Source organism: Triturus cristatus, chromosome 9 (genome assembly GCF_964204655.1).
Source record: "Triturus cristatus chromosome 9, aTriCri1.1, whole genome shotgun sequence".
NCBI classification, from domain to species: Eukaryota; Metazoa; Chordata; class Amphibia; order Caudata; family Salamandridae; genus Triturus; species Triturus cristatus.
In genome coordinates, this window is record NC_140592.1 from 457,439,998 (window position 1) to 457,462,159 (window position 22,162).

The window sequence follows — 22,162 nt, forward strand, 5'->3', positions numbered from 1 at the left end:
TGAGAACACATGTCAAAGGAATCTTCTCATCTTTTTGTCTAGGGGTCAACAAGGTGTCCCTTGGTGTAAACCAAGCTCTTTTAAGAGCGCCTTTTACCAATTTCTTAGGGTACCCTCGTGTAATTAATTTGTCTTTAAGTTTCTCAGCATTGGTAAAGTAGTCTTCTTTGTTAGTACAATTCCTGCGTACGCGAAGAAATTGCCCATAAGGTAAATTTTCTTTCAACGTGCGGGGATGACTACTGGTGAAATGAAGAAGAGTGTTGCGATCTGTAGCTTTCGTATATAGACTCACACTCAACTGATCATTATCTTGTTGTACCCACACATCTAGGAAATTGATCTTTTCCCGATCTTTAGCCATAGTGAATTTAAACTCGACAGTTCTGGAATTAAGCCAGTTATAGAAATCTGTCAGATGTATTTCTTCACCATTCCAGATCATGAATATGTCGTCTATATTGCGACACCAAAACCCTATGGAATTCCTGAAGGGGTTGGTGTCGCTATATATCCACATTTTCTCAAATTCAGCCATAACTAAATTTGCAATTTCTGGGGAGAAACTACATCCCATGGCTACTCCGGAAACTTGTAAATACATGTTTTCTTTAAAGCTAAAAAAATTATTTTTTAAACAGAGGTATGCTAGAGATATTATGAAATCAGTTGGGACCTTGTGAGGGCGATCTCGTTGGTCTAGAGTGTATCTCATTACTGCTAAAGCCTCATCTTGGGGTATGTTAGTGTATAACGACTCTATGTCGAATGAAACCAAAAATTGTGTTTCTTTGTTGTACAATAGACCTTCTACTTTTGATATTAGGTCCATAGTGTCTCTAACAAAAGATGGTGTCTTTTTTACAAAGGGAATTAAAAAGGTGTCTATGTATTTGGCTAAGGGTTCCAAAATTGAACCGCAGGCCGACACAATGGGTCTCCCGGGAGGATTTGTAAGGGATTTATGTATCTTTGGTAGAACATATATATTTGGTACTTCTTCATTTCACCAGTAGTCATCCCCGCACGTTGAAAGAAAATTTACCTTATGGGCAATTTCTTCGCGTACGCAGGAATTGTACTAACAAAGAAGACTACTTTACCAATGCTGAGAAACTTAAAGACAAATTAATTACACGAGGGTACCCTAAGAAATTGGTAAAAGGCGCTCTTAAAAGAGCTTGGTTTACACCAAGGGACACCTTGTTGACCCCTAGACAAAAAGATGAGAAGATTCCTTTGACATGTGTTCTCACATTTGACCCTAAAGCGAATAAAGTAAAAAAAATCATTCAAAACAATTGGAAGCTGATTGAACATTTAGGAATTGAGAAACCACTATTCGCATTCAAAAAAGGAAAAAATATCAGACAGCAGCTGGTGAGAGCAGCTAGACATACGGAGACTGCCAAAAAAGATTTAAGAAACCTACTTAGTTTACCACCAATAATAGGCCATTTCCGTTGCCAAAACTGTTTAGCATGTAATCTAACAGAGAATTCAAAACAAGTAAACATTAATGGACAAATACATCACCAAAGAGTTTTTTCAAATTGTAACACCAAGAATGCGATATATTGCATCAATTGCCCATGTGATAAGTATTACATAGGCCAAACGACACAAATTCTGAAAAAGCGAATCCTACAACATAAATCGAGGATCAAATGTAATGTTCAAGGAGCGCCATTAGTGCATCATTATCAAACCTTTAAACACACGGGAAATGATTTAAAGTGGTCAGTGCTATGTGTAATAGGCAATGTAGGAAAAGATGAGCTACAAATTAAATTAAACAGATTAGAAGCTAGACTAATCGAAAAGTATCATACGGCCACAATGGGTCTCAACGATAAGGATGAAATTTGGGCATTATTACTATGATCTGTTTTCCAATCAAATGTATATCTTTTTCTGGAAGATACATGGCCCTTAGCTGAAATGTTTCTGTACATAATTCTTCATTGTCATATATTGTTATGGTTAATAAGATTGTAAGGAGTGATGTATTTTCACCTATTGTTTTTTTTGGGGTTATAAGGTATGACCATTTGACATTCGTCTTCATATTCCCCCCCCTCATTTTCGTTACAGCCACATTTAGTCAGCCCAGATATCATTGGTTGACTAGGGAATCGATACATTTAAATATTAATATTGTGATTAGGTCCATTTGAGTAGAACAACTCTAAAGAATTGTTTATTTATTTTCTACTTTTAAGTAGTTTGCCTCGTTATGATTTTTTTTGATATAAGTCTCTTTTTGTCGATACAAGTCTTTCCTCAGTATCGATTGTATTACTATAGTCCTTCTTTTAAGCGATGTCACTGGTTACGTACTCACACGCATTCGCGTTCTGCGGATTGGATAATTAATTTCACACGCGAGTTCAGCAACGCGAGCGGTGTATTTGAGAACGGAGCACTTGGGTCCTATGTAGAGAAACACGAAGACCGTAGTTTGCTGCTATACCAGGTACCATTATTTATTTTGAGGGACCTTTTGTGGATTGATAACTACGCGACACCCAGTACTTGGATATCTCCTCCCAGTTAAATTAGCACATTTGATTTGTTTGTCGTTTCAGTCTGTCCTGACGGCGTGAGTCAATAACGGCCGGGTCCTAGAGACGCTCATTTCTAATTAAGATTGAGTAGGTACATTTTAGATTAGTTCACTACATAATCTTTCGAAATCACTCATAAATTGGTATGCTTATATATTAAAGCACAGTGTTTCGTTATTTTCAGAAGAACGTGTCTGGAAGAAATAGAGACATTACCGCTCTGACCAAGCACTAACATGTGTGAGCCGTCCCCCATTAAGATCAAAATTTTGGGGTAGATAGTAGACAGACCGAGTTTGAGGTAAATGTTTGTACATTGAATATAATTATTTTGAAAGAATTGGTTTTAATGAAGTAGGTTACTTAAAGGAAGTAGTGGTATACGTTTTCTCCGTTTTTGGACACATTATACATTAACTGTGGCACTGTTGTTATTTTGGTTTTAAAGATTCACAGTCGGTGGCATGTTTCTACTAATCTCTCATAATACGTCACTCCAGTGAGGAGAAAGTACTATAACAATGTACTGGTGTTAATGCACTTCGTTTAGCCTAAGTATGTGTTTATATGTTTATATGTATATAGTTGTAAACATTATTAGTTGTACGTGTATATACACACTAAATAGTATATTTGGTTTATAGGTGGAATTGAGAATTTACGCAATTGATTGCCCTAGTCCTGAAGAGGCCTAAAACTGTATGGGCTGAAACGCGTCGACATTTATTTTGGAGACACTCAAATGAAATTTAACTGTGATGAAACAGATAAAAAGAACATTTAATAATGTATTTGTGAAAAAATATTCCATTATGTTGCTTTGATAGAGTGATTTTCATTTAAGGAATGTGATTTAAATTATTGCAACACATCCTGTTTGATTAGTAGGGCAAAGAGATAATTGCATATTGTTATGAAGAGAGATCAAGAGACTAAGATGTATATATGTTTTGAAAGAATGTGAAGAGAAACTCACTACTAAAACCATATTAATACACTTTATTTCGCTATACATTTGTTTATAATTTGTTTTTGTTGGGGGGTTGTGGCTCATTGGATTCTGGATTGATTTTACAAAAAATATATACAGATTCTTTCGATTAAAATGAAATATTTGGATAGAAATAACTAAACTATTTCTACATACAACTAAGTCTATATCCATCCCAAGGCACTATATATTTTTCACATGTTGTACATTTACCCAGGTGCCAGAGGGTTAAAACGGGTAAACCCCTTTTTGTTTAAAGGTTTATATTACACTTCTTGAAGTGTGAGGGCATTTTGAGAAAAAAGATTTTCCCCATCCGGGTTAGAACAATATAAGAAATTGTAAGTAGATTTATCTCCAGACCAATGTTTACCCAGCCGCCAGTGACACATACTTAGGTTCAATATATTTTTCCATCGATATCTAGGGTCATGTCAGAATCTTCCATAGTGAGTTACACTGAAGAAGAAATAAATGAATTATGTAAAATTCCCTCATTACTAAGTGGGGATCAAACTGTGATTCCAAATACAAATGTGGACAAAATTGAAAGACTAAAACAACTAAAAAAGAAAAACATCAGAACTCAGTTACATGCGCAAGTATTATTAGAACATCTTAAAAATAACACTATTCCAGTCGGACTTCAAGTAAAGAATATTCCAGTTATCTTTATCACAGATAAAATTTATTTAGGTAAATTCGGTGGTGTAGGCACAAAATGCTCAAGAGACTGGATGGCATTATCTATTGAAACTGCCTTGAGACTGAACGATGCAGAGCTTAAAGAAATTGAGGCACTTGAACATGAGATACTAGGAGACAACACTATTAAAGATGCCAAATCTCTATTAGAGTCTGTGGAAAAAACAATTGCGGACTTCAAAATTCACACAACAAATCAAAAAACGAGCAAAGTCACTAGAGATGTTAAAAATTTCAAATTAGAAGAAACTTACCCATATTTGAAAGAAGATTTTTTTCAAAACAATAATCCTACCTCTTTGAATCTCCAATATAGAGGGAGATCAAGAAACCGTTTCATAACTTTTTCAGACACTTCATCTGACTCAGATCAAGGGTCATATAGTGGCTATCGTCCTTACCCCCAATATCCGAGATCCCAACCTTTTTTTGGCAGAGGCCGGTACCGAAACAGAGGGGGAGGAGCAGGATGGCGAGGTTACAACCCGCAAGTAGGTCAGTACCCACAACAAGGGCAGTATCAAACACCAGACCAATACCAAAATCAGGAGTCAGAACCATTCCGTACCAGGAGGAGAACGTACAGACGATAAACATTAATTCCGTTCATTCGTCTACAACACCAGAAACCATACCTATTTACAATTTGTCCAACTATGTGCCCACTGAAACAGAACTAGTAGTGTTAAACAAAGGTCTTTCTTTCGTACCCACGATGTTACAAAATCCAGTTGACAGGAAAACAGAAGTATTGCAATTCCTAAGAAAAATTAGATTGAAAGTCTTTTTCTCGGGAAAAGAAATGGAAGAACAGATCAATGTAAGCGGCCTAAGAACTAAATCAACCTTCATCCCAGAAAGTGTTCTTCTACCAGCAGAAGTATTGGTATTTGAGGAACAGATTCTAAGAGAACTAGATACGTTTCAAAAGAAAAAGATATTCTTTAACACTAATTGTAGCAAATAAGAAGCACAAGCTTTGAAAGATTTGTCCGAAAATCGAACAATAACTATTAAGCCGGCTGATAAGGGGGGAGGAATTGTACTTTGGGACACAAACAAATATGATGAAGAAGTTATCCGACAATTGTCTAATCCTACACACTATAGATTATTGGAATCCAACCCAACAGTAGAATTGAAATCTGAAATTTTGGAAATTACAAAAGAAGGGTTGGAAGAAGGATGGTTATGTCCAAATGAGTTTGATTTTTTAAACAGCAACAAAATCAAAGTACCAAATATATATGTTCTACCAAAGATACATAAATCCCTTACAAATCCTCCCGGGAGACCCATTGTGTCGGCCTGCGGTTCAATTTTGGAACCCTTAGCCAAATACATAGACACGTTTTTAATTCCCTTTGTAAAAAAGACACCATCTTTTGTTAGAGACACTATGGACCTAATATCAAAAGTAGAAGGTCTATTGTACAACAAAGAAACACAATTTTTGGTTTCATTCGACATAGAGTCGTTATACACTAACATACCCCAAGATGAGGCTTTAGCAGTAATGAGATACACTCTAGACCAACGAGATCGCCCTCACAAGGTCCCAACTGATTTCATAATATCTCTAGCATACCTCTGTTTAAAAAATAATTTTTTTAGCTTTAAAGAAAACATGTATTTACAAGTTTCCGGAGTAGCCATGGGATGTAGTTTCTCCCCAGAAATTGCAAATTTAGTTATGGCTGAATTTGAGAAAAGGTGGATATATAGCGACACCAACCCCTTCAGGAATTCCATAGGGTTTTGGTGTCGCTATATAGACGACATATTCATGATCTGGAATGGTGAAGAAATACATCTGACAGATTTCTATAACTGGCTTAATTCCAGAACTGTCGAGTTTAAATTCACTATGGCTAAAGATCGGGAAAAGATCAATTTCCTAGATGTGTGGGTACAACAAGATAATGATCAGTTGAGTGTGAGTCTATATACGAAAGCTACAGATCGCAACACTCTTCTTCATTTCACCAGTAGTCATCCCCGCACGTTGAAAGAAAATTTACCTTATGGGCAATTTCTTCGCGTACGCAGGAATTGTACTAACAAAGAAGACTACTTTACCAATGCTGAGAAACTTAAAGACAAATTAATTACACGAGGGTACCCTAAGAAATTGGTAAAAGGCGCTCTTAAAAGAGCTTGGTTTACACCAAGGGACACCTTGTTGACCCCTAGACAAAAAGATGAGAAGATTCCTTTGACATGTGTTCTCACATTTGACCCTAAAGCGAATAAAGTCAAAAAATCATTCAAAACAATTGGAAGCTGATTGAACATTTAGGAATTGAGAAACCACTATTCGCATTCAAAAAAGGAAAAAATATCAGACAGCAGCTGGTGAGAGCAGCTAGACATACGGAGACTGCCAAAAAAGATTTAAGAAACCTACTTAGTTTACCACCAATAATAGGCCATTTCCGTTGCCAAAACTGTTTAGCATGTAATTTAACAGAGAATTCAAAACAAGTAAACATTAATGGACAAATACATCACCAAAGAGTTTTTTCAAATTGTAACACCAAGAATGCGATATATTGCATCAATTGCCCATGTGATAAGTATTACATAGGCCAAACGACACAAATTCTGAAAAAGCGAATCCTACAACATAAATCGAGGATCAAATGTAATGTTCAAGGAGCGCCATTAGTGCATCATTATCAAACCTTTAATCACACGGAAAATGATTTAAAGTGGTCAGTGCTATGTGTAATAGGCAATGTAGGAAAAGATGAGCTACAAATTAAATTAAACAGATTAGAAGCTAGACTAATCGAAAAGTATCATACGGCCACAATGGGTCTCAACGATAAGGATGAAATTTGGGCATTATTACTATGATCTGTTTTCCAATCAAATGTATATCTTTTTCTGGAAGATACATGGCCCTTAGCTGAAATGTTTCTGTACATAATTCTTCATTGTCATATATTGTTATGGTTAATAAGATTGTAAGGAGTGATGTATTTTCACCTATTGTTTTTTTTGGGGTTATAAGGTATGACCATTTGACATTCGTCTTCATATTCCCCCCCCTCATTTTCGTTACAGCCACATTTAGTCAGCCCAGATATCATTGGTTGACTAGGGAATCGATACATTTAAATATTAATATTGTGATTAGGTCCATTTGAGTAGAACAACTCTAAAGAACTGTTTATTTATTTTCTACTTTTAAGTAGTTTGCCTCGTTATGATTTTTTTTTTGATATAAGTCTCTTTTTGTCGATACAAGTCTTTCCTCAGTATCGATTGTATTACTATAGTCCTTCTTTTAAGCGATGTCACTGGTTACGTACTCACACGCATTCGCGTTCTGCGGATTGGATAATTCATTTCACACGCGAGTTCAGCAACGCGAGCGGTGTATTTGAGAACGGAGCACTTGGGTCCTATGTAGAGAAACACGAAGACCGTAGTTTGCTGCTATACCAGGTACCATTATTTATTTTGAGGGCCCTTTTGTGGATTGATAACTACGCGACACCCAGTACTTGGATATCTCCTCCCAGTTAAATTAGCACATTTGATTTGTTTGTCGTTTCAGTCTGTCCTGACGGCGTGAGTCAATAACGGCCGGGTCCTAGAGACGCTCATTTCTAATTAAGATTGAGTAGGTACATTTTAGATTAGTTCACTACATAATCTTTCGAAATCACTCATAAATTGGTATGCTTATATATTAAAGCACAGTGTTTCGTTATTTTCAGAAGAACGTGTCTGGAAGAAATAGAGACATTACCGCTCTGACCAAGCACTAACATGTGTGAGCCGTCCCCCATTAAGATCAAAATTTTGGGGTAGATAGTAGACAGACCGAGTTTGAGGTAAATGTTTGTACATTGAATATAATTATTTTGAAAGAATTGGTTTTAATGAAGTAGGTTACTTAAAGGAAGTAGTGGTATACGTTTTCTCCGTTTTTGGACACATTATACATTAACTGTAGCACTGTTGTTATTTTGGTTTTAAAGATTCACAGTCGGTGGCATGTTTCTACTAATCTCTCATAATACGTCACTCCAGTGAGGAGAAAGTACTATAACAATGTACTGGTGTTAATGCACTTCGTTTAGCCTAAGTATGTGTTTATATGTTTATATGTATATAGTTGTAAACATTATTAGTTGTACGTGTATATACACACTAAATAGTATATTTGGTTTATAGGTGGAATTGAGAATTTACGCAATTGATTGCCCTAGTCCTGAAGAGGCCTAAAACTGTATGGGCTGAAACGCGTCAACATTTATTTTGGAGACACTCAAATGAAATTTAACTGTGATGAAACAGATAAAAAGAACATTTAATAATGTATTTGTGAAAAAATATTCCATTATGTTGCTTTGATAGAGTGATTTTCATTTAAGGAATGTGATTTAAATTATTGCAACACATCCTGTTTGATTAGTAGGGCAAAGAGATAATTGCATATTGTTATGAAGAGAGATCAAGAGACTAAGATGTATATATGTTTTGAAAGAATGTGAAGAGAAACTCACTACTAAAACCATATTAATACACTTTATTTCGCTATACATTTGTTTATAATTTGTTTTTGTTGGGGGGTTGTGGCTCATTGGATTCTGGATTGATTTTACAAAAAATATATACAGATTCTTTCGATTAAAATGAAATATTTGGATAGAAATAACTAAACTATTTCTACATACAACTAAGTCTATATCCATCCCAAGGCACTATATATTTTTCACATGTTGTACATTTACCCAGGTGCCAGAGGGTTAAAACGGGTAAACCCCTTTTTGTTTAAAGGCTCTCGCAATCTTTGCCCTCCCTAAACACTGTCATATCTCCAGCCTCCTCTGTCGCCTTCACTGGCTCCCCCTCGAACAGAGAGTGCACTTCACAATGCAGTGCATCACCCACAGAATCTTGGGGGGTATCAGCCCCAGAATCTTGAGTGATTTATGCTCCTACTATGCTCCCACACGCGTGCTGCACTCGGCAGATTTGCTCCTGGACAGAGTTCCTCGGATACAGTGGGCCAGAGCAGGCGGGCGTTCTTTTAGGTTGTTGGCTCCCACCCTCTGGAACTCCCTCCCTATCCATGTCCGCAGCACCCCTGATCACCTTACCTTCAGAAGGCTGATGAAGATCTGGCTATTCACCCAATTTTAATCTCTCCTCTGTTCTGTCGTCTCACTTGGTGTTCATCTTAGCACGGGACGCCCCGTTGCTGGGGCAGCCATGCGCTCTACAAATACCTTAACATAACATAACATATAGCTGCAGCATGGCTAAACCCGGCTCCTCCTACATTTCACCAATGGCTAGCATGTCTACTCTTAAAGGGTAATTTGAAAAGTAGTTTATACCAACAGAAAGGCAAGAAGACATAATAAAGAGGTGGAAAAGCAGATTTGTGCCCTCCTTCAGAACTGGGTAGGAGGATGGTCTCTTGATCACGAGACTCAAAGGTAACTTAACAGAAGTATGATAAATGCAAAGCTTCTTGAGTGTTATCCTATATTTGCTTTGAATTGAAGTTGGATGCAAAAAACATTAGATGCCATGCGCTTTGTCGAATTTCTCCAACTGAGTATTATGAGTTGTAAGAGAAGTTTTACAGTTTTTATGATCTACATTCTCTGGCAGGATAAAAGCAAGTGTATAGTGTCTATTTATGTTTTAACGATCTAAAAGCAATGTTCTCATAGGCAAAATCTGGCAAACAGCAGTAGCAATCTGATCAAGTGCAATTTTATTATCTTTGATTTTGTTGTCAGATGCCTTCATAGACAAACCAGCCAATCGGTTTTGCTGATCTTCAATAGCGGAGCAATTGGTGTCAGTATTCATAAGAGTAGCATGGATTTCCTTCAATAGTCCTTTGGAATCTTCAACTGAAGTGGCCAGGCTACTGCCGAATTTAACAGCTGAAACAAGATATCTCGAGAAATTGAGAAAAAACATAATATCCAAATATGCTGAGAAAAGAGGAGACTACTGCCAACAATCATAGAGGACTAAAACGAAGAAAGGTTAATGATCATGGAAAAATAAAAGGCTGCTGAGATTAAAACAGCTTCACAAAAATGTATACAGAGATTACAAGACACAAAAGAACATTTTATAACAGACTTTTACAAATAAATTGAGTGACACCAGTAGAACTTAATTTTCTTTAGCTGAACAGAACATACATGACGGTAAATGTGGCTGCAGTGATAGTCTGACTGCTCCCTCCTACTCTGTTTAAAAGTAGATGTCCTTGGTACAAGCCACACCTACCTGTGTAATGCATCATGTATACATAACTACAGAATATGTGACGATGTGTGACGTCCCTCAAGCCATGCCCTGACTTCTGCAGAATATGACATCAAGATCATAACAAACCCTCACCTTTAGGAATTCAGAAGCATCTTGAGGAAGTCGCGGTGTAGCAGCCATCTTGGTTTGCTCTACCATTCCCCACATCATAGCAGGTAGGCTGGTGCTGTCATTAGCAGAAATGAAGAATGGACGAAAGGAACATGGATGCTTAGTTTAATATTTGGAATACCCAGCTTCTGCTCAGATATGTAGAGGTAACGATTTCCGTGATCAGCCATTTCTAAAGCACACTTCAAACAAAGTGGTTGTTTGGCACTGAAAAGCAGAAAGCCAACCATCAGCAGAGGTTAGTTGTCACATGCAACTTCAAGGAGGTTATTTCAGCAAGGAAGGAGACAATAATACAGTATGTATTACTATCCATAACATCTTGAAACCAGGCATCACCGCAATATCCAGAGATGCGGAATGAAGGCAGCACCAAGTGATGAAAGACAAGATTGTTGCCTTAGGGAAAAGTGGAGCCTCTCAGTCAGTAACATGGTAAACAAGATGTAACACTTTAAAATGCATATGCTTTGTCATGGAACACAAATTAGCAGTTGGGAAGCCTATTCTAAACAACTGCCCCACAGAGAAAGCAGGCAGCAGAGGTTTTAATGAGTTGAGGGTCGGCCATCGTTCCTCATTATCGAGCAGTAAGACGGGAGTGCTTAATGGCAGAAATTATACAATTTTTTGTCAGCAAAGCAGGAATCCTCCTTAGGGCACCTCGCCTGAAAATCAGATAAAGATGATAAACCTAACCTTAGTGAGAATTAGCTGTCACGCTTAAAGCCCAAACGGGGAAAAATCCTTTACCAGCATTGGGAACCTGGCCACAGTGATGGACCTGTTTACAATGAACCCAGACTTGCCTCAGTAATGATAATATTGTTTTTTTCCAGATGTTTATAATCAGCCATTTGCTGTCTATTAAATGCCTGATCTCTTTCTTACGAAGCTGGAACTTCCTGGCTGTGACCTACATATCACATATCACCCGGAGGATCTAGGTGTTGTCGGCATATATGTAGAAAAGGAAGCCAAGTGACCAGATGATGCAAGCAGGGTCCTGGGCATAAATGATAAATTTGCTAAGGAATAGGGTAGAGAACTGGGGGGGAAACAGATCAGCCAAAAAGATGAACAAAAATGAGACAATGGCACTGCGTGTTGGCAGTCAACGTGACCAGATCAAAATCGGAATGCACTGAAGCTGCCCAAGGATATACACCTTGCAGATTCAGTGTTAGAGGAACTATAATAAGGGATAAGGAAAGATCTCTTAATGGGTAATGAGGTACTCTGAGTGGTAGAAGACATGATCCACTGTCATCATATTCTCCAGCAAAGGTCAGAAGAAGCAAGAATTAAGCAGGGCACGTTGCTTCTGATGCCCAGAGAACGCAGCAATTGCAGCATGGGCGCCTTAAGTGAGCGATGAATAAAAATGAAGGCAAGATTTAGGCCTCAGAAGGTTCCTTGAATGGTCTTCAAGAGAGTAGATTTGCCAGAGAGTGGAGCTGAAAATAAAAGGCCCACGTCAAGGAGACGGACTGATCTACTTGTTGGCAATTCAGGATCAGCCAAGTCACTTGTTTTGTAGGGAAAGGGGAAGGAAAGTTAACGGAAAGGGAGGATCGAGAGATCCTTCTTTGCTCGGGACAGCCTCTTTCTGAAAGCTTCTGTAAGCACTTTACTGCACTAGGCAACACTTAGCAAGATGATGAAGATACTTGTGGTTTTTAGGTCTCGCCTGACCCAGCGCATGCGCTGGTCTGGCGAGACTTATTGAGAGGGCTCCAAAAAGTGCTACCAGGCCAGCCTAGAGCTACAGTGCATGTGCGGGGGCGCGCGCGCTGCGCTTTACTGCGATTTACTTTCACTTTCGCGGCCCCACGGCCGCTTTGATGTTTGATCGCGATCACTTTCACTTTCGCGGCGCCGCTTGGCATAGCCAATAGGTCTCGCTTTTGGGACCTTATAAGTATTTAGTTACGCAACTGTTGCATGGCTAAACACTTATAAGGTCCCAAAGGCGAGACCTATTGGCTATGCCAATGCTTGTTTGTTTTCTGACAGTGTATTGCACAAAATACCAAGATAGAAATTAGGTTAAGGATGTACGTGTCAGGGTTTACTGTGCAAAGTAGCATACAAAGTTAAGTGAAAAGTTAATATCTGGTAAGTGGGCAGGATGTAGTTGAAAGTCTATGGCTGAATTATTAAAAGTTGAACGGCTGTGGTTGATGTTAATTGGGTTATTTCAGAAAAGACATTCAACGGTGCTGAATGAGCGCACTAGGGACTGGTTATGTCATTGATTGTTGATGGCTGATCAGGAAAGTCAGTTGTAAAAACAGTAATGAATGGAAATGTACGCATGACTGGCTCTCGTGACTTCCTCGTCATTACCACTGGAATCTTTCTTATTACGACACCAGCCTCATCCACACAAAAATGAAACATTAATGATGTAAAATATAGGGAATTGGATTTTTGGGAGGGTTTCTGACCACCAAGCAAGCCCGTCTAGGGAAATGTGGGTCACAGTAAGCTCAGTTAGCCACTGGGCCACAGTGAACCATAATGCGCGGCTGTGACAAATCTTTGATCAGAAACATTTTAGTGGTTAGGAGGAAGTGCAAACTCAGCCTGTGTGGCAAGCAGTACAGTCTACATTAAGTGTTCCTTGTACATACCACACAGTCACATGACAGACTGCCCTACCCTTGACAAGCCAATTAATAAAGAAACTGAAAGTAAGATGGCATCAAAGTTTCATTTCTGTGCAAGTAACCACTCTTCCTTCCTCATTACGCTGACAGTCATCTAAAGTTAATATTAACAGAAAACACTTGGTATTTTTATATACAGCAGTTTAGTGGTGCAGTAAATACCAGGTGCAACAACTTACTGGTACTGAGGAAAACAAAAGCGCAATGGTCTGATTGCTTGAATTAATCTCAGCTACTAGTAATTACTCAGGGCTGCAATCCAATCCATCAGTTTTTGCTCATCAAGCCACCTCATACAAGCACAAGCTGTACGCATATTAGCCTTCGTCTTGCTCCAATAGGAGCGCTCCCGTCCAAACTGTGAAGCCGGGTACCCACTGAAGGGGAACAAGCAAACCCAGAAGAGTTTCAGCCTGCCTAGGCCATCCTTAGTAGAGTGCATCTTGAATCCAATGGCACGGTGAGCATGGGACCCACGTCTCAGCATACTCGTCATACTGAGGAAAACAAAGATGTGATTGCTTTGCCTAATCTCGGATACTGGTAATTACTCTAAAAAAAATAATCCAGTACATCTTTGTTTTGTCATCCATGCCATCCCAGACAGGTACCAGCCCCAAGTCATTTTGCCAAAGTTGAGTCTGAATCAGCCCCTGTCTGGATTCAAACCTGTGATACCAAGAAACCACTTTGTTCACTGTGCTGTCTCACTTGTTAGCAAAACAGATCTTTTTTTTGTATTCAATGTATATAAAACAGGAAATATATCCCGTTATATTAGTGGAACAGAAAATATATATAAACTGAGTTAAATTTAAGATCTTTAATTGTTTCTTCATGCCAAAGACTTTAAGGCATACAAAACTCTCTGTCTAAAGCAACGACACAAAAATAAATGAAAATGCCATAAATATCCTTTTACACAAAATTACTAATGTGTTGTTTGTATGACAAAAGGTACTTTCTGAATCCATGTGCAACATCTTAAAACTTGATTTCAATTTAATGAATAATGCACCAAGATGCAAACTAACCTAATATTTGAAAAAAGAGAAAAAAAGACAGGACAAATGAAGTCATCTGGTACAAAGAAAGAGTGGGCATTTGAGGAGCAAATAAAGCTTGGTGAATTTACAGCTCATCGTGCAAAAACAAAGCCATTCACAGGCTTGTATCAATTCCATAAATGTTTTGTATGTCACCTGGGCTGCTCTCCTCTATTGCTAAATCTCATTGCGCATAAAGGCATCAAAGACTTCACAGGATAATTCTGATCAATGTTAACACCTAAATAGGTTTTAATCATCACCAAAGCTATTTCCATCAAGTTCAGTGTTTTCTTGACTACATCGAACAAGAACAAATTGCTCATGATGGATTGCTTTTGGTGAAATAATATTACAAATGTGTTGTATGGCAATAGTATTCAATAACCTTTGATTTCCAAGACATCTATTTTGAAAATTAATCACTGATTATTGTAAGTGCAGTCAGCCATTTTAATACATATAGTGGCCTTGCGTCAATAAGCGATAACTAACCATATAGTGGCTGTGCCAAATCTTAGCATGTTTGGTATCAAACGTGTTGGAATCATACCCCGTTATCAGTGTTGGAGGTATGATTCCATGCACTGAGGAGCTCCTCCGGGAAGCCCTCAGTAGTCCCGGTAACAGCGTTACAGGGACTGCCAGCAAGCTAGTGCCACTGCCGACCCCAGACACGATTTTGCCCGCCATCTGCTGAGCTGAGCTCAAGCAGGGGAAGGTAGAACAATAGGTTTTCAGTCACAAGGAGGTGTGACCACCTCCCAGACAAGACTTAGTGTATTGCCCTGGGCTCGGGGTGCTTGCCAGTGCCACCAGACTGCTTTGAAGGGCACATTTGGTGCCCTCCTTGCATACTCCAATTGGAAGCAGTTCTGGTAGCCCTTAGCTCCTGCTCTGGTGAGAAACTGGACAAAGGACATGGGAGTATCCTGCCCTCTTTCTAGCCCGTCCTCTGGGAGGGACCCCTGAGTCGTCCTAACCCCTTTCTTAGGGTATAAACAAGCTTACCTGTGGGTGGGGCCTCAGATTTGTCGTGGGACAAGACTCAAGCCTGAAACCATGTCACTCTTCGACCGTCTGGACACTTGGATTTCGCCTGGAACTGAGACTGCACCAAGGAAGACTCCTGCTTCTCCTGGTCTCGCTATTTTGAAAGTCTTCTGTGTCATCTGTGTCTGATGCCCACAGGTTTGTTGAAGACCCTGGAACAAGCACAAAGATACCCGAAGTAATCTCCCATGGAGTGAAGGAGTCACTCCACTGCATCTGCAGGCACAGCAACGAAGCTGACCGGTCTGCCGCTCCTGAAGTACCAGGGACTTCGAAAGACTCAGCAACACAGGCGTTGGTTCAGCAACTCCCTAGAGGCCTGGCATGTAATTTTGAGGCCAGTATACCTCATAGGAACTGCTGGGACCAAACCCCTGTGCACTGCTTCGGCTTGCCTTTGCCAAGGCTCGTTAGCTCTGCACTCCAGAGATCTTCAGGCTTCAAGAAGTTCCAGCCGCCAGCATCTCTTCCTGCCAAGATCAGCATCCTCACCACATCCTCTGCACTGTGGGCCTTCATCTTTGATGAGCTGCTCAAGGTTCTCTTGCAACTCCTGTGCCTTCGGCCTGTGGGTCCTCTCACAGGTCTTCTCCTGCTTCAGTAAGCTCCGCTGCTTGCTCGGGCCTGCTCTGACTCTCATGTACTAGGTGAGTCTCTTGGACCTTGCTGGTCCCAACGTTGCTCGTTTATCTTTTTCCACGTCTGTTGCCAAGGCTTGTTGGTGCACCCTCCAGACACCGACCCCCTGTTTCTCAACTTTTGATGTGGCAAAGCTCGTGCGTGGCTCCTGGTCTTCCTCGGCATCACCTGGTCCTCACAGTTGCAGCGACAAGGTCACCATCATCACTCCTGCATTCTCCATCATCAGTGGGCAAGGCACTTCTGCGCCTCCTGGTCTCCTCCGAGTGGCAGAGACTCTGCCCCCTTGCAGGTTCTTCTCTCCAAGAGTCTATCCTTGGATTCCACCAACTCTTACACAGTCTTCGCCAGCAGCATCTTTACTGAAGTCCTCCATTGTGGTCTACAGCGGTTTCCAACATCACTTCGCACCTATGCACCTGGCTTCCCTGGTGTAGTTATCCTGGTTCCTGGGGTATCCAAGGGTGGAGTGACTCTCCAACCTTCTGTCTTTGACGGGGTTTCTTCAGGGTCCACTGCGAAGGGTCCTTCTTCAAAACTGCAACTGCGACTTCCTCCATTGACTTCTATTGAGTACGCAGATGTGTTTCCACTCTGCACACAGCCTCCGTGGGGTTCCTGGGTACTTACCTTGGGTGGTTCCTTGTGCACCCAGGTCTTCTGAGTCTCCAGGTCCAAGTCCCAACTTCGGTTGCAGTTTGCATTCCACTTTCTTAGTATATGGTTTGTTCTCCCCTGGAGATCACTGTGTCTTGTGCTTGCTTATCTCTTACAATTGAAATATTCTTGTGTATTTGTGTTATGTCTGGCTAGGAGATATACCAATATGTTAGTGAGTGTTGTGTAATAAATAGACATATTTTTATTACTACACAGTGGGGTTATTTTTCGTTTAACCTACACTACATGATTAGCTCTGGTAAAACAAGCTGCTTAACATTCCTTCTGGACTAAGCCTAAAGGCTGCTCATAACAGCTACCACTTTGAGAGTTTTCTAAGGTTGTCTAAGACCACTAAAATCACCATAAGGTTTGTCTGGATTAGTGCAAGGTGCTTCACTTAAATAAGTGTGTACCATATACTAAACCAGCCTCTTACAATCTTATTAGATGTAAATGTAACTGAAGAAAGTCTATCTAGCAAAAGGTCACAAATTAGATTACAGTCTCTACTCACAACAATAGGTACATTTCCAAGACTGGAAATTTCCAAGATTATATCTCTTCAAAAAACAGATTCATCAGCCTTATATGTTGACTAAATGAAGAATACATTTGCCTGATTGAACCATGATATAAACAAATCTTCTCTCAAGAATCATTGTGGTGAATTAAAAACTGAATCAGAAGTTTACAAGAAAAGAGGAACATAATCCCATTTTCCATACTATTTCCAAGTGAATAGATAGAATTAACTACCCAACCCATAGCCAAAGAGCAGAGCAGAGAACGTTGTCATTTATAGGTGTTCCTTGGAGAAAAGATCTATCACCTTTATGTCTGGCAAGAGTGGTAATTCAGAGATTATATTTGCCAGACATATAAGAAAAGAGAAGAAAGAAACAGTAAATAAACAAAGAAGCTGACCAATGACAAGCAGTACAAAGCAGTAGCATATACAAACAATACAAAAAAGAACCATAGTATAATTCACATAATAAAAATGTGACATAAGGAGGTAGAAACCAAGAAATGTGCACAGCAACTTTTGCTATTTAAACAGAATATAACGTTTATGAAAAACATTATCTGTACTATAAGAGAAAGCATATTAATAAAATCTAAACAGACCATCAAAGTTTTGAGCATTTGAGAATACTTAAGAACAGGATCATGTTGAACAAAAAATGCAATTAAAGCAAGTTGAAGATTTTGAGATGGTCCTTTTCCAAATTCTCACGTTTGAAGGTTCATCCATGTCATATTCATAGAAAGCGTCTATGATTCTCGATCTCAAGGTTGAAAATTCCTTTCAAATAAACACAGTTTTCTTGGCATAATCCTGATGAATATATCTTTTCTTTACTTTCACCATTAAAAAGGGTCTCCCTCCGTTACCTTTCCAAATCATTATCAGGTGAAGGCATAATAGAACTTTGAAGACTAACTGGGCTTGGTTTGATATGCTTTCTGATGAGACAGAATGGTGTATGCTTTGTCTGTTTTAAATGTTTCCAACAGAGTATTTTGAGTTGTTACATAAGCTCTATGTTGTGATGTGCTTATTATCTATACACTCTCCCTACTCTGGCTCTCTGCCTGCCTGCTCAGCCTTTGATGAGGTATGATAGAATGTTGAGGGTGGTTGGGATTCTAGTGTGATCAGTTGGTGAGAAGGGGCTGAGCAGGGAGGACGCTGCTCCTGGTGGGGCATTAAGAAGGAACAGAACATCTCCTGTTAACCTGTAACTAATGATTTGGATCTAAAGAATAAAGCATCAATCATCAATACAAGACCTATGCCTGCGCCCATTCATTCTTCATAACACTGGCGACGAGTTAAAGAACCTGCGTGTACCTTCATGGAGTTTGGACTTGTGAACTGAAGGGCCTACTTTGGATGAACTTGGAACTGAAGAAGCGCACATAAGAAAAAAAAAGAAGTAATTTTGCACTCCACAAGCCCCACCAGTGACCTAAAGACCGGTCAGCCCTATTGTGGAGGTGCCTGATGATGGACTGGGGTGAGTGTTTCCCAAAGGACTAATTGGACTAGTTACTGATTCCTGACTACCAGTTCCTGCTTATACTACTGTGCTGTGTAGCTTGCTGGTTTCCTGCTGATTCCCTGCTGTGTCTTCGATCGTTTTTGTGCCGTGGATGGTGGTCTAGTATCTATTCAAAGAGGCCGCTGGTGTGACAAGGCTGACAAATGTGAATTTTCGGCACAAAGGGATGGGAGCGATCAGCATCTCACAGAATCACAGCATCACACGCACTGTGGAGCATCGCGTTTCAGTCTGAGTGCCCGTTTTATTGGTGTTGGTTATGTCTGACTTGAGCTGCAACGTGTCAGAGGAATCAACAGCTGCGCCGTGTACTGGGGATTTGGCAACTGTGAGCTGTTCCGGAGTAAACTGTGGTACAGTACAGTAGAAATTCTCCGACTTTGTGTGCCAAGAAGTGGATCTTGCAGTGACTTTTGTGGAATTACTTCCACGAGTTTTGTTTGCCCTTATGCTGCTAAGTCTATGTTGAGACTTGAAGTATGCGGTAATTTTCAGCCGCTGGATTCGGGCTTTAAAATAGTTAGTGTGGAGAGACTGTGACTAAACTAACTTTTATGCGGGTTTATCATCGGACACTCCTTTGTCGGGGGCACGAGTCGAGCCCCAAGAAGTGTTTGCCTGGACTTCGTGCTCACATGGAGCATTGGCGCGTGACAGCTGTGGAAGTAATTTAACGACCTAAGATGGTGGCTATAACGGTCAGAAGTTGAATTGAGGTTTAAAAACATACCGGCATTCTGTAATAAGCGCGTGGTTCTCTTGAAGAGTGGGTTTCCACGCGCTGAGCCGTCCTCCAAGTTCCTCTCCGATGCGCGTCATTGTGGAACGCGTATTGTCAACGCAACCCCGGATGTTCCTTGGTGACCTCAGCGTTGTTGTTACGGCGTTTCGTAATTGCGTAGTTCAACGCGGAAGGTCGTTGGACGTTGCCCTGGTAACTACTGCGCTGCGAGTTTCGTGATGGTGGATTTACGTGTGGCAAGGTATGTCCAGGATATTCTTTGAAAAGAAGTTTGGTGGCAACGAAGGTATTTCGGGACGCTATCCTGCATGATGTTCCTGTTTTGGATGTTATCAGTTTGGGAGCTGCATATAACTTTGGCAAGTTTTGGAAGTATTTCGGGACGTTATCCTGCATGATGTCACTGCATTGGAAGTTATCAGCTGGGGGAGTCCTTGGTGAGAATCTCGGGTGAGAGATCGCTCACCGGAGTCTGAGTCTTTCCTTTTCTTTATTTTTCAGCATTGTGGGTTTTGGTTCCTTTGAACGTGGGGGTTGGTTTTGGGTTACTGTTTATTATTGGGGGATTTGTGCATTTGTTGTCTAATTTCTTTTTTGTGGCCAGTATATTTTGGGTTCAAGGACATACTGGTTTTGCTATGTTGCCCTGAATTGTATGGGGTTGAAGGTTAACCTGTGTTTGTATAGGGTTAAAGGATACCCTAGATGGTCTAGAGTCACCCTTTTGGGTGTGTCTTGGGTTAAGGGATACCCTAAAATTTGTCATGGGTTATGTATATCCATAGTGTTTTGCGAGTGTGTTTTTGGGGTTAAGGGATACCCTAAATTTGTCATGAGTTATTGTTACTCATAGTTATCGCAAGAGTGTTTTAGGGTTAAGGGATACCCTGATTTGCCAGTTAGAGTTACCCATAAAGTATTTTGGGTTTAAAGGTACCCTATGTTGGTTAGGGTTAAGGGATTTAGTCTTAGATCTGTCTTATTGGTAGATCCGTTTTTGTCTTAGTTGTGCAGTTTAGGGTTGTAGATCCCTGTTCTGCCTGTCTTGTGTCTTTTTATGAGGCACAATGGGTACGTTGTGGGGTGTAGTGTAGTGTCTTGTACCCATAGTTGTAGTCTGAGTTTTTATGCTAGTTTTGCAATTTTGTTTTTGATCATTATCAGGGGAAGGATGGTGTTTAATGTTTTGGTTATTCATCTTCCTTTTCTACTAAATGTGTGTTAAATTTATTTTCATGCATTTTACTGTTTATGATCATTATCGCTGGGGGGGTGATGTTTAATTAGTTGTTATTAATGCATCCTCCTATGCTCAGTGAGTGTTGTATCATCTTAACACATGTTGATTGTTTTCAAATATTATAAGGGGGGAGATGTGTTGTGATGTGCTTATTATCTATACACTCTCCCTACTCTGGCTCTCTGCCTGCCTGCTCAGCCTTTGATGAGGTATGATAGAATGTTGAGGGTGGTTGGGATTCTAGTGGGATCAGTTGGTGAGAAGGGGCTGAGCAGGGAGGACGCTGCTCCTGGTGGGGCATTAAGAAGGAACAGAACATCTCCTGTTAACCTGTAACTAATGATTTGGATCTAAAGAATAAAGCATCAATCATCAATACAAGACCTATGCCTGCGCCCATTCATTCTTCATAACACTCTACAGTTTTGACTAACGGCATTCTCTGGCAGGATGAAAATATGTAGGTTATAGTGTCTGTTTTACTTTATCAATCTAAAAGCAATTTTCTTTCAGGCAAAATTTAGTCAATGGCAGTAACTATTTGATCAATTGCAATTTTAGCCCCTCTGATTTTGATATCAGATACACCCATAAACAAACCATCCAAGTTTTTTGGGGGGATCTTTGATAGCGGCGAAATTGATACCACTATTAATATGAATAGCATATATTTCCTTAAGTATCTTACCAAGAAAAAGTTCCTGCGATTCCACAGCATTGGATTAAACCAGTGAAAGAGGAGGTGCCCGTTTGCTTTCACTAAGAAATGTCTGAAAAGGTTTGGCATTATTAACTGAGGTGACCATGCTAATGCTGAATTTAACAGTTGACACAAGATATCCAAATACCTTGAGAAAATAAGGAGACTATCTGCCAACAATCAGAAATGACAGTAACAGAGAAAGGTTAATGATCCTGGAAAAGGCAGCTGAGATCAAAACAGCTCCACAAAAATGTGTACTGAGTTTAAAAGATATAAAAGAATATTTTACAAAAGGCTTTTAAAATTACATCAAGTGACACCAGTAGAATTTAAATAACTTTTGCTGAACACAACATACCTGACTGTAAATGTGCCTGCAATGAGTCTGACTGCTCCTTCCTACTCTCCTTCAAATGTGGATGTCATAGGTAAAAGACCACACCCACCTGTGCAACACATCGTGTAAACACCACCACCGGAGAATATGTGACGATGTGTGATGTCCCTCAAACTACTATGGAATCAATGCACCATCAATATCTTAAAAAACCCTCACCTCTAGGAATTCAGAAACAACTTGCCAGTGAGGGAGAGCGGAGTAAAGTACACCTAGTCAGCATATAAGTCTTGGTGATAAGCAGATGAGCCG